The sequence below is a fragment of the Aythya fuligula genome, chromosome 2 (genome assembly GCF_009819795.1).
Source record: "Aythya fuligula isolate bAytFul2 chromosome 2, bAytFul2.pri, whole genome shotgun sequence".
In the NCBI taxonomy this organism is placed as follows: Eukaryota; Metazoa; Chordata; class Aves; order Anseriformes; family Anatidae; genus Aythya; species Aythya fuligula.
In genome coordinates, this window is record NC_045560.1 from 43755400 (window position 1) to 43770270 (window position 14871).

A 14871-nucleotide genomic window follows, 5' to 3' on the forward strand; every position below is an offset into this window, starting at 1 on the left:
TAAATGCTTTGTTTACGTATCTCTCTCTTCTTCCTCTTAATATCATATACATGAAATTTAGCTCATGCCAACATACAAAGGAATGTTCAACAATTTCTATACATTTTTGAAGACCAAAGTGTGATTGATTTACTCATGTTCCAAGCCCAAAAAAAAGGCTGGTGTTGTGACTTAGTATATCCACTGTGACTTCCATCATGGTGTGTTGTGAGTCCTGTAGGTGTATTTATATGTCTGTCTGTCTGTCTGTCTGTCTGTATCCATTCTCAAAGGCAATGTATGGACCTCTCATCTGACCAAAACTTCTGTAATCAGATAGATTGCATTTCAGAACAAATCCTTTCTAGTGAATCTGCTCCCAAACTCACAATCTTTTGCAGCAGATGTAAGTGAAGTCCTCTTCTTTTGTGGCTTTTGATTTAAATAGCTTGATGTTTTTCCAAAGTTATTAATACCTGTTTTTCATTGTGTTTTAAAAAGTTTTCAGGAAAATATATTAGTACTAGTAGGAAAGATTTAGAAAGTGAATTGTGTAAGAGCTATTTTATAGCCTGAGACTATGTCATCTTATATTCAAGACATAAAATGTTCTAACACAAAGAAAAGTGTACTAAAATTATGGCTGTAGGCAATGGCTTTAATAAATAGTGTAGGTCTGTCTAATACTTAATAAACTAAGAGATTTTACTGGAAGTGTAACCTTATATTTCTGTGATTTATTTGCCTTCTTCCCCAAAGTAGTATTCATCTACAGTAATACTTGGGCATTTATGCCTGACTAAACTAACGAGTGTGATATTAGACTGTCAAAAGATTCATGAGTGTATTTAAACAAAAAGATTCCTGAGTGCTTTAATTGTTTTGACAAATCAGAGGCTAATTGAAAATATTAGGAAAGATTAGAATAAAGGATGTTTTAATCACATTTCCTTAGGTTTTATATCTTAAAAACATTGATAGCATGTCCATGTATCTCTCCACATTTTTAGTATTTGCTAGATGTACTGTAGTTTCTCCTGGCATACGTGTCCTGTAAGGCAAGGGACAACGGAATCAAGAAATAAACATCTGACCATGTCACAAATCCAATTAACTCTGACAAGGCTAGTAAAGTCAAGTGAATAACAAGCAGTGGTGTCTGGAAGCAGCTTTGTATTTCAGCTCATACTGAAGATGGTAGGACACCAGCTGGACAAAGCAAAACCACTCCAGGCAGCTGAATTTTCTGCATCCAAGAAGGCCATCTTATACTCTGACGAGATCATGAGCACTATAGTATTTTCAAGTGTCAGCTCTCATCTCTTCAATGCTTCCAAGTGGTAGAGAGGACGAGGGGAAGCATTCCCCTCACAGAATGTAAAATATGTGCTAATGTCACTGCGAGGTAATGCAGTGAAGCAGAAACCACAGTCAACATCACACAGCCTCTCCTCCTGAACTGCCAGCACCGTGTTTGGTTATGATAATAACCTCCATTTCAGTACAACAATCTTCAGGCAGAAATTCTGGTGAAATACTGGTGATTGTCTAATTCTGGGATCTATGCGTGTTAAAAGCAGCTTTCCTTTTTCTAGCTGTTGGCATGTAATTACTCTATGTCCCATTTAATGAAGTTGAATGGTTAAATGAGTGCTTCAGTACTTGTGCTTGAGACTCAGAAATGTGAGTGAATTTCTCATCTTGAGTGTAGCAGTGTCAACTTAAGGATGCTCCTTTGATGTTGGCAAAATTATTTGTATTTAGCCTGAGATAAGAATCCATTCCCTGACCTTCTGACTAGAAATCTAAATTGTTTCCATATAGAAGGCAAGTAAATACACCCTTTACTTTATTTTTATAATCAGTCAACACTATATTACACTGGAAATTCTACAGCTTTAACGCTCTTCACACTCAAACCTAATTCACAGTCATGCAGTACCTTCAATTACAACACTTGCTTTCCATTTACTCTTGAGTAATGTAACAAATAATAAAGACACATCAAATATTACACAACATTCACAATTATTACTGTTAACTGTTGATATTTGCAGCTCATAATAACCTATTTTTTCGAGTTGCCAGAATGGCCAAACATACAGTTTGACTCTAATATGGGCCCTAAAACTGTAACCAAGAGCTATCCTCAACTTTGGGTTGTAGAAAGGAAGGTTTTTTTTGGAAACAGCATGGGAATTGAGGCTAGATCATATCTTGTAGCTAGTTTGCGGCTGACTGGTGTTGGAAATTTCCCAGCATTTTTCTTATTTTTGTTTGATTGAAACTTAAATTGTACTCATTTCAAAAAATGTTTCCAAAGAGAGAGATTTCTCAGGTTTAAAATAGGATTTCTAGTCTAGAAATGAGAAACAAATGCTGTGACTTTGTTGTTAGGTTATTATATGATTAGATTTCGAACAGAAGTATTCCCCTCTCCTAATCCCATATTTCTTGCCCACAGGGTACATGTTGGTATGCATTGCATCTTCTGAATCTTCTTTTTTCTCTGCAACTGAGCTTTGTTCTCACATAGAGGCCAAAAAGAGTAAAAATTGAAGTTTTTCCAGAAGTCTGTAGTGTTTGTTTTCTGGTTAATCAGAGTGTCGGTCCCATCTTTCCTGACGCTGAGAATTTAACAGGGGGTGAGATGGGTAGATTTATTTTAGCTGTCAGGATGTTCTCAGAGGTCACAAAAAGGAGTAAGGAAAGAATAAATTATGTGTAAGGTTGCTTCTACAGATAATTAAAAATTAAACATTTTTTCATGCCTGTGCATTTTTCTAACTGCACCGAAACCTGATCTTCTTGCTACAACTTATGGACACAAATAGCATTTAGCAAAGGATATAGGCTGTACGTGCAGCACAGGCATATGCTGACATACGACTCCCATATGTCAGTCCGCAGAGATTCTACAGCTCCTGAAACATGTTTCATTCCTTAAATAGATTCCCATCTTTTTAATGTTTTGGACCATGTGACTATTTTCATTATGTTTTTTCCTCCATCCTTTGAGGCCACATTCATTTACAATTGACTTGGATTAGGCAAAGGGACAGACAGAAAGAAGGTAAAACAGCTTTCAGAGGTTTCTACATCTCTACATTTCTACAATCAAATATATTTGGAACTTGAAAGGCTAACATGAACTGTTAAAACAAAATAAAATCTACGTTAATCTTTATAAGTAAATAAATCATGATATGGATGGAGATTTTTGTCCTGGATTCATCCAGGGTCATACACAGAATTTTATTTGCAAGTTAAATTTAATCAGTTTTTAATTATTAATTGTTGATCAATTTACTCAGCAAGTTAAAATTTAATCAAAAAAAAAAAAAAAAAAAAAAAAAAAAAGCCTTTGTATTTAATAGCGTATCATTACATAGGGAAGTTCAACTTGAACTGGAGGCTGCCCGAGTCTTACAGCCTTACACAGAGCTTAACCTTACAGTCTCGCACAGAGAACCATGGTAGCTGCCAATAGTGTATTTCCTGTTGGTTTTCTCAACAAAAAAATTGGGTATCTTCATGTGATCTGCAGATGTGCAGTATGAAAGCATTTAGATGCGAGTTGTACAGGGGCTTACTATTTTAGGCAAAAATGAATAAGCAAACCTTCTATCTCTTCAAAATAGCAAATTGTGTGACCTATAAAATATACTCAGGTTTACATTCCTAAGCTCATAAATGTTTTGGAAGAAAAAATATTTCAAGTTTACTTAAATGCCTTTGAGAATTAAAAAAATAATAATAGTATTTGTCAGCAAAATCCTTAATTTGTGTCTTTGGAGAAAAACAAATTGCTTGAAATGTCTCAGGAAAGAAACCATCTCTTCCTGAATGCTTGGAGAAATATGAAGAATAATAACTACCACAAATGTATAATTAGTAAGAATTTACTTATCTTTTCTGATTTATAGATTGTTCCTGCCTGGTGATATAAAAATTTCGCAACAAACATCAGCTTCCTAACTGTTGCAATAGCAAGGACATCGAGCGTTAGACTTCCTGCAGTGTATGTATGAGCTTAGGCTGGCACAGGAAGAATTAAGACTGGGCCGAAGACCCAGCACTTGCTCAAGGTCTCTGACTGAACACAGGTACATTCACTTTCTATTTCTGCATCTCAGGGTCAAAGTACTCTGCAATGTGGAAGGGCATAAAGTGGTGCTTGGCGCATTGGGCAGTAGTCAAGCAGACATCTTACTGTTGTGAACAAATCAGTTCCTGCTTGTGTTAAAAGTCCTTTTACATCCTTTTAAAAGTCCTGATCCTTTTCCTCTTAGCAGTGTCACACTGGAAAAGTTGCCCCCTGTGAATTAAGGATTGGGCCTCAGTATGCTTCTGTTGAAATAAATGCTTTTTTTGTCAATTTAGGATTTAAGTGGAAATTAAAGCTTCAGAAGCTTTAGAGTAGCCTTCTATACAGAAAAGTAAATAACCCAAAAAGTACAGTGATATGCCTACAGTTTTCCTTCCATGACCATGTTGATTTTCAGAGAATTGTAATCAGATGCACAATTGTTTTCTGGATGACAACAGAGAGGGGAAGTGACAAAGATGATATAAAAAACATTTTGTTTCTTACCGTAGGAAAGAAAGTCTGACAAAATAACACGATTTGGGTGATCTCAAAACTTAAAGCTATTAACAAAAAAAGATAATGAAGCTATCACAAAAGCCAGATGGAGAGAATATACATAAGAATTGCCTGTACAGGCAAAATCAGAGCAGAATGAGGGAAGGGGGCATTGAGAGATGCCATGAAGGAGCTATTTATCAGGTACTACAACGTGAGGGAAAAAAAAAAAAAGAACATCTTTTCAAAAGGAGAATCATAGAGATTTATTGGGGAGATTGTAGCACTGTTCCTCTAACTGCCTTAAGCTCTGCTGTTCTGTTTCCCAGTGGTACCTCCTGCACCCAGAAGCTCTGTACCCTCTGCTTCTCTTTCCACACCCCAGGGATGCTGAGGTCCTTTCAGCCTTGGCTTGTCTCCCAGTATCATCACCTACATTTGACTGTGAGCAAAGCTGTCATAGTGGTAAGCATTGCCTTCAAGGTATTCTCCCTCTCCTTTTTGTTTGTGGAAACAAGGTGCAAGAAGGGTTTACTCAAGGTATTTTTGGGGTACTGCTGCTGTGGCTGCAGGATGAAGTCTAGCATTCTTCCCCTGCACCACCAAGCAATGCAAATTCCAGCATCAGTGTGAAAAGCAGGATCAGGAAGGACTAAACCAGTGTCTTCCAGAACCTGCAGGAATGAGAAAAGTTAGAGGGCTCCCACCTGTGAAGCTTTTACATGGAGAGTAGGGGCTGGTGTGAAACTTACCTACATGAGGCAGATGGAAAGGGAGCATGCTCCTCCCTACATGTCCCGTGGTTGAGGATGTAAAGTTTTGTGAGATGGCTGTACCTCGGGGAGTTTGAAAATGTGCACTGGAGACGTGTGGTGCTGGGCCAGCCTCCACCTCATCCAAAATAATCTTTGAGATTATACGGGAGATGTGGGGAAGCTCTGCACCAGCTGTTTACAGCTATCACTCTACTGTTGCTCCAAGCGAATTGCTAAACACAGCCTACGCTGTTTTATTCACTGCTCACGGAAAGAACAAAAACTATAATAGTTTGCAATGCTCTGTAATTTTCCAGGAAATATATTCCATAGTGCTCTGAAGGCACAAATACTGTATTTAAATGAGATTCACAGCAGTATATTTTATTGGCTTTGAGAGATATTGGCTTTGAGAGATAGATTCAGAAAAAGAGGATTACCAAACTGAGACTAATAGCTGCATTCAACATACTTACATTTACACTAGTTTACATTTTAAATAAGAACTCCATCTGTAGGGGGAAAATACAGTGCCTAAACAGGCCTTGTTTTATTAAATAGTGCCACCTAGGGGTTAAGCGCTTTTTAATGTTAGAGGGGCAAGGGATGGGAAGCCCTATTAATAGAAGATGTATTACATAAAACGATCTGTATTTTGGAATTTACTAGGAAAACAAAGTGCTGCCCAGATTTCTATACGGTTGTATCTGGACAAAGAACTGTAGCTGTTACAGTTCCCTTTGGAGCTGGCTATGCTGTTCCCTTTCTTCCTAGGTGGTGGGGGATGTTGTAAATCCTGATTTTCTCCTCTATGAGACAGGTCTTGCTTGTACATGAACAGCAGAGAGGTTATCTGCTGCTGCAAGGCTGCGTAGGAGATGGCTGTCTTGATGGTTTTGAGTATGCAAGAACTTTGAGTATGCAAGTCTTGAAAAATTGCTTGCTTAGCGAGGCCAAAATCAGAGAGGAAACCCTGGCCTAATTAATCTTGTGTATTAAAGGAAGGTACTGCATGGGAGAGGAGTGAGATGTTGGGACTACACTCTGGCCCTAAACAGACATGATTTATTCCTCTGAAACTGCCTTTTTCCACTTACACATTACAAATTGCAGTTGGGTCCTTTTTGCTTGTTTTGACATGACCTAGAAATAAGCAGAAGAAACCTAGAATAATCTGCCCATCTCTGTTCCATGCTTTTTTTTTTTTTTTTTTTTTTTTTTTTTTTTTTTTTTTTTTTTTTTTTTTTCCAAACTGAGCTTTCAGCTAAAAGCCTGAATTGGGACTATTTCTTTACTGCAAAAGTAAATACTAAAAAAAAGTTGTTGATGTTGTTATTAATAATAATTTTATTAATATTATTGGTAGTAGTAACAATAATAATAATAATTCTCTCAAAGGATATTTAAGTTTATTCAGTATCTTCCGCAGCAGATGGCGTACCTGCCTTACTGAGCCCAGTCACAGGTTCTATTATCTGCTCACTTGACAAGATCTACTACACCTCAGGCAGAATGCAAATTGTATGTACATGCATTCAAGAAATTCTTTCCCCTACCCTTACAGTAATATAGTGATGCTATCACAGTATTCATTTTTGAAGGAAAAATGTCAATAACAATTTTGATTGCGTGACTGTATGCTTGAACTGCAATGTTAACAAAGGGCATGTGTCTCTTCCCTTCCTTCAGTACCTTTCACTCCCACATAAGCAAATAAGATATGATTATTAACAAGAAGGAAGAAAATTATTTTACTTGTGACACGTTCCTTAAAAAAAAAATCATCCATATTGATAAAAGGTAAAAAAAAATAATAATAATAAAAAATAAAAACTAACCAGCAAAAATATCTGTGCCTTAGAAATTGAATAAATATTTTGATTTTGGAAATAGAAGCCACAGACATGGGAAAACAATGGAGGAAGTATATCAAGAATTGCTGCAAGTACCCCTCAGGTAAAGAAGCCCTGCAGTAAATTCATAGCATGATGGATAAAGCAAATTACCGTGACTGTCCTCTAGATGTCACGTTGTAGAAGAGATGAGAAGCTGGATACCAGTGCTGCCATGCTTCAAGCTGAATGAGCTTTGACAGGACTGTCAAAGAAGAGGTATAGTAGGGAACAGTGAATTCATCGTGGTGCCCATCTATCTCAGAGCAGCATGCCCTGGAACTAGCAGGCTGCCTTTTCGGCACTGGTGACAAACCCAGTAGCAAACCTGAGAGAGGAAGACGTATGTTCACATTGAGTCCACATTAGGCACTTACTGTGTCATGGTGGCTTTTTGGCAACTTTCTTGTTTTGATAATAGTCAGAGAGAACGCACGATTATACTAGGAGTAAAGTGCTTTTGCTTTGGTAGTTTCTACTGATTACCAAACCAGAATATACCAGCATAAATAATTAATAAGGCTAGTAAATATATACACACATCAGGAGGGCTTGCTATTACTTTGTTGGCAGTTATTGTCTAATACAGGTCTGGGCTAACAGCATGGGCCAACCGCTATTTCTCACAAAAGAAATGCAACAAATTCAGAGGCTTGGAATAAAATGCTTACGTATATGGACTGCAGGATTTTCTCCTATATATGTACACGTGTCCATAAGGAAGTCTAAAGATCAGGGTAAATTGAAGAAGATTTGCAGGAGCTGTGATTAACAGAAATCACTAAACAGAAGTTGGAATATTCTGGATTTTAACTACAAAATAAAAAAAAAATCACCCTGATCTTGAAATTCCCAAACCAGTGTTTTCAAAAATTTGTCAGTTCATACAGATTTGCTCCTTAAAAGCTGTGATAGTTTAAAGGTGTTCAGAGCTGGTGTGTCTATTTCTTATAGTGTCTTTCTGGCATGTCTTATTTCTTATGTGTGCTTATTTCTTTCCAACTGTATCCCCTTGTTAAATAAAGTATCACCTCTCCTTACAAACTGTGCCTCTCCCATGTGTCGAACGGGAGAGTTAAGAAAAATAAAGTAACTGGATACTTCTGACAAGATGACCAGTAAGAAATCCTGCTTCCAGCAAACAAGTTTTGGGGTCAGTTTCCCTAAAGACAGATTTCATCCTTAAATCTTTACCTAATGTGTAACAGGCATGCAACAGGTGTGGTATGCTTCAGATAGCCTGGTCTTTCTTGACAAATGCTGTCAGCTGGCAATGAGGTTGAAATCATATAATGCAGAATCTATGAAGATCCACAGTTCCTGTTGCAAGAACAAAACAAGCTGATGTTCAGCAGGAATAGATGTGGGTGGAGGGAAGTCTTGGAGAAACAGATCCGGAGAGATAATGCAATAAACTGTTCCCATATTAACAGATGCCAAAATTTTAGAAGCAGAGTCTTGGAGGAACTGCCCTGACACAGAGGAAGGAGAGGGGGAGCTCAGTGATGGAAAGTCATGTGCACAGAGTGGCAGCTAACATGGACTGTCCGTGTGTCCCCAGGGACAGCAAGACAGGGCCCCCAGGCCCCTGCTTGAAGCCTCGCTTCACATCCCGCAGTTACCTGTGGGTGGAGGTGGCTCCTCCAGGCCTGTCCCTGTCCCTATGACAGACCAGAGCTGTGCATAGCTGCTGGGCATGCAAAGACCTCTCTTGGGGGTCTTGAAATGCTTCAAGGTTTACAGTATGTCCAAGTCATTACAGGCACTTAAGAGTCTTTAATATTTATGACTACTCCAGACACTGCAAATGCCATTTACCCCATGTCTTTCACCTCTTGTTGTCTTGTTCACCTTGTACCTTAACTACAAGGATAATGGCAATGATAGAAAATGTTAATCAGAGTCCTTCGAACCAGAGGACAGTGGCCTTGCAGCATGTGGGGCTCCCAGCAGGGTTAAGCTTCTGCCCAAGCAGCCATCCAACAAGGAATGCAGGCCGGAGGCGCAATGCTGCCTCATCCACCCTAATGGCTATGGCGATAAGCACCCTAACAGCACTCCAGGTAGCCAGGCAGATAATCCACACAAACTAATAAATATTTTGAAGTGATTAATGCAAAACCAAACTGAAACTCCAGATGGGTTCTTTCAGAAAAGCCTGTGTTTTTTTTCTTGCACTCAGGCAAAAAATGAAACTGCAGCGTGAGCAGTAGGTAAATAATCGAATTTTGTGCCGGAATGGTGAGGGGAAAACCCTTCTAGTGTGTGATGTGGGAACAAAAAAAGTTTCTTTTTTTTTTTCATCGGAATTGGTAACATAAGCATAGGAAATGCAAGGCATGTTGCTTCCTGGGATTGCACAATGTATGGGGGGAAACAAGCACTAGATTGATATTCAGCGGAAAAGCACTGGCTGGGTGTACGTGACCAAAAGGCTGAAAAGCTGTTGAAAACAGTACCGAGGTTTCAAAAGATAAGGAAAACAAAGGGAAGAATTAAAGGTTGATAAGGTTTGTATGACACTAGTAACAAGCGTCGGATAGGTTGTGAACCTGTAGTACTTGGCCAATAAGTAACCAGGGGAGTTGGGAACCAGGGCATAAAAGGTGTGAAAAGTGAGTCTACAAGTGCTCTCCTGCTTGTGAGATGCTCACCACTACAATCGCAAATAAAAGGTTACTTCACTGAGATCCTTGCTTGAGCCTGTGTTATTGGCCAGTGAGTGTTTCTCACAATTTGGGAGCTTGTCTGGGATCCAGTGGCCTACTGGGGACCCCGACACTGCAGCAGCAGGAAGGGGCGCCCTGCTGATTTCAGTGGTCCTGTGCATTGACAGCAGTGGTTCTAGGGAGAGCTGGCAGAGGGCCCAAGACTGGTTAAAGAAACAAGAAGTACTGTGAGAAGGGAGGAACTGCGGGTTGGAGAATTGACCCGGTAACTCTGTGCACAGACCAAGGTAAGAAATATTAAGTATTGCTTTGGGAATTGGGTAAGACTCTTGAGTGACGTGTGATTGAGATGTACTTTTGTATGAAGCGAGTGTGGAGTCCTGATCCGTGGTTCTGTAGGTCCATGAGGGGCATGGCCGGAAACAAAGTGTGAGATAAGAGAGAGAAGGGAAGAGTCTTGTGAAATGTGGTGGACAGTACCCCTTGCATGGTAAAGTGCTCGGCAGTACACCCCCATTTTCTAGAACCAGAAAGTTAGTGTGTGGTACCCTACAGGGAACAGGGAGATACCCCAAAGGTAGTGCCTACTGACAGTCCTGTAGGAAGAATGCTAAGAAATTGGAAGAATAACCCCAAAACTAAGCAAAAAGATAGGAAGAAAATGGCTAAATATTGTGTTTTAGTCTGGACAAAGGAACCAAACAAAGGAACTGCAGCATTTTGGCCAAAATATGAGTCTGATCAGGACTAGGTATGTTTGGCCAAAATATGGGTCTGATGAAGACTAGGTATGTCAGGCCTTGAATTTATATGTCAATAGCAATTCTCCAATTTCAGAAGAAGAATCAGATTATGCTGCTTGTTGGATACAAGAAACACATTTGGTTTTGAGCTAATATCAGAATAAAGAAGAAAAGAGGAGGAGAAGAGAAAGAGGAGGAGAGAAGTAATGAATGGGACCCCTTAGAGAATTTATCTTCCTTGTAACCCCCAAGCTGCAGCAGCAGAAGCTGCTGTAGTAGCTGCTCCAGAAGAAGAGAGAGGAACTGAACAAAGTTAGAGGCAGGAGGTACCCCAGGCTTGTAAAAGAATTAGAATAATGTAGAAAAGATCTTGAGAATTTTCCATTCCCAAATACTAACACTATTGATGCTACCGAAGCTGCTATGTATCCTCTCTGGGAAGTTCCGCTAGGACCTCGACAAATAGGGTATGTAAATGCTCCCCTTTCTAGTGGAGAAGTACAAAATTTTAAGAAGAAAATGAAGTCTCTCACTGAGGACCCCATTGGATTAGCAGAGCCATTACATCAATTTCGGGGACACAATTTATATTCCCGGGGAGAAGTGATGGCAATTCTGAATATGATATTCTCAGGGGAAGAATGAGGAATGATTAGAAGAGCAGCAATGCAGGAATGGGAAAGGGATCATCCTCCAGGAGATGGGGTAATTCCAGCAGAGCAAAAATTTCCAAATGTGGACCCTAACTGGGACAACAATAAGGCTCAGCATAGGGTTAATATGACAGACTTGTTGGAAATGGTATTTAGAGGAATTAGAGAATCAGTACTTAAGTCTCAGAATTTTATTAAAGCCTTTGAGGTTCAGCAGAGTAAAGATGAAACTCTGAGTGATTTCTTGGAAAGGCTTAGAGACAGGATGAGAAGGTATTCAGGAATGAATCCTGATGACCCTGTAGCACAGGGGCTTTTAAAGGTTAATTTCATGATGAAAGCATGGCCAGATATACAATACTTCAGAAAACAGAAGGGTAGAATCAACAACTATTAGAAAACCTTTTGAATGGGAAGACGTAGAAACGGTCCATAAACGACAATACAGATGGATCGTTTTGCCTCAGGGATTCACTGAATCCCATCAATTTGTTCTGGCAAGTATTGGAGAAGATTTTAGGAACATTTCAGATTCCAGAAGGGGCGGATGTTGTTACAAATGTAGGTGATTTGTTGATATCTGTGGTAGAAAAAATCAAAGGTAAAAGAAACCACAAATGAACTCCTGATTATTTATTTATTTATTTATTTATTTATTTATTTATTTTTAGGAGAACACAGGGTAAGGGTATCTAAGAATAAATTACAATATGTGGAAAAAGAAGTCAGATATCTAGTCTCTAAGGGCAGATGGAGAATAAACCCTGAAGGGATTCAGGGAATTGTGCAACTTCCTCTCCCTTGAACAAAGAAAGAATTAAGAGAATTTTTAGCTTTAACCAAATATTGCAGATTATGGATAGAGGCATATGCACAGAAAACAAAGATATTATATTTCAAATTATTGGAGGAGAAACCCAATACATTGAATTGGACAGAAGAAGAAAAAGAGTGGAAAAACTAAAACAGGATCTGATTACAGCACCAGTCATAGCTCTTCCTGCCCTAAATAAATCATTTCATCTTTTTATAACTGTAAATGAGGGTGCTGCTTTGAGGGTTTTAACCCAAGAGTGCGGATATAGAAGAAAAACTGTAGCATATCTGTCTAAATTATTAGATCTCGTATCCCAGGGATGGCCAGTGTGTTCAGGCAGTAGCAGCAACTGCCTTACTGGTAGAAGAAAGAAAAATTGACCTTTGGAGGGCAATTCATTGTTGTTGGCCCTCACCAAGTGAAGACTACCCTTACTCAGAAAGCAGGAAGATGGCTGACAGACTCTAGAATATGAAGCTATACTGATTGAAAAAGATGATTTACTGAATCTATTTTGAATCAAATAGATCAAAGAAGTCATTTTACTTCATATATTTTACAAGGATTAATGAGAATTTTGGGAATAAAATGGGAGTTTCATACTCCATGACATCCTTCCTCCTCTGGGAAAGCGGAACAAATGAATCAGACATTAAATAAACACCTGTCAAAACTGGTTTTAGAAACTAAACTTCTCTGGACAAAATGCTTAACTTTAACTCTTCTCAAAATTCAAACTGCTAGGAAAGCAGAGGAGTCTCACCATGTGGTATGTTTGGATTACCATACCTGGGTAGGAGCAGTGAAATACGTACTCTTGAAACTAAGGTTGTTTTTCTCAGAAACTGTGTATTCAGGTTATGTTCTTCTTTGATATTTCTTAGGATTCACAGACTGTTGGCTCAGACTGGGTCCTGATGCATACCTGGAAGGAATCAAAGCTCCGGCCTGAATGGGAAGGACCATTCCAAATACCACTTACTACTGAAACAGCTGTAAGAATGGCGGAGAAAGGCTGGACTCATTATACACGAGTAAAGGCATCCATCAATCCCAATACCTGGGAAGTTGTGCCTACAGAAGACTCACTGAAGTTCAAAGTCAGAAGGCAGACTTTGTGATAGACTCTGCATACAGGCTCATAATTGTAAATCAGTGCATAATTATTTGAGACTTAAAGCTTAAAAATGGCAATAGGGGAAGGCCAATTTTTAGCCTTGATCCAGATGGCTATATGCCTTAGAGAGAACTTCTGCCAAATAACCACTTGACAAAGAGGTGGTTGGGAAACAGGAGCAGTGGGGTATCCCGTCAAGATATGGGTAAACATGACAAAGAATGAATTACCACAAAATGTCACTTTTGATGCTTGTGAGGTGTTGACTTGTGGGAACTTAAATGCCCAATGGTGATTGAACAAATATCTTTGTCCTGAACCTTAGACTAGGGGATTGTTTGAAGCCCCCCTTGCCCAGGATGGAGTAATGTATGGTGGATGACTACTTGCAAAGGGTGGATGTATACACCCAGCTCAAGTAATAGCTTAAAAAGGTTAAAGAGCCAAATTAGCATATTTAAAGGAACTGCTCAGCCCAACTGCCAACCTCTACAATGTAATCCAATAACTATAACAATTAATAAGGCTGATGACCTTATTAACCATACCTTTGGTCTCGGAGCAGATGTGACTGGGATTGACCCAACAGCCAGGTTTAGGATAGCTGTACGGGAATTGTCCCCTAAAGTCACCTAAGATGGGGAGAGACTCTAAGATGGGGAGGTCCTCTTCAAAGTCCTACAGTTATAAAAGTTGGAAAAATGAAAAAGGATCTCAGGCAAACATCTGAAATTGACACGGGGTGTGTATAGGGATGTGAATGCCTGGATAAAATGGGTCAAATATTCCATCCAGAGCCTCAACTGTAGCAATTGCTACGGGAAGACCGATTGCCCAGGTAGTGCCCTTTCCATTGGGATGGACCAAGGGTTCCTGGGGGATCTGACTGGGGTTTGGGGTCTGGCTGCTCAGGGGTAGGCTGGGCATTGGTCAGCGGGTGGTGAGCAACTGCATCATGCATCACTTGTTTCGTACACATTATTTTTATTAGTACTGTTATTGTTTTCCTTTCTTTTCTGTCATAATAAACTGTCTCTGCCTCAACCCACAACATTTCATTTGATTTTATTTGTGTTTGATACAGCAATAAGCAACCCAACAGCACTTCAGGCAGCCAGGCAGATAATCCACACAAACTAATAAATATTCTGAAGTGATTAATTCAAAAGCAAACTGAGATTCAGTGTACACTAGTAGCAAGCTTCGGACAGGTTGTGAAACGGTAGTACTTGGCCAACGAGGAACCAAGGGAGAGAGTAAACACTGGGAACCAGGGCATAAAAGGTGTGAAAAACTGCTTGGGAGATGGGGGCTGGCCTCTTCTCACAGGTCACTGGTGATGGGACCAGAGGGAATGGCCTCAAGTTGCGCCAGGGGAGGTTCAGGTTGGAAATGAGGGGAAATTTCTTCTCAGGAAGGGTGCTCAGGGGTTGGGACGGGTTGCCCAGGGAGGTGGTGGAGTCACCGTCCCTGGGGGTGTTGAGGGAGAGGCTGGACGTGGTGCTTGGGGACACGGTTTGGTGCTGACACTGGTGGTAGGGGGCTGTCGGAGCAGGTCTCTCGGAGGGTTTTTCCGACCCTAACAGTTCAGTCACCCCACGCCGGGACCCCCGCGCCTCGCAGCCCCCCACAAGATGGCGGCGGCCCGGAAGCGGGGAGCC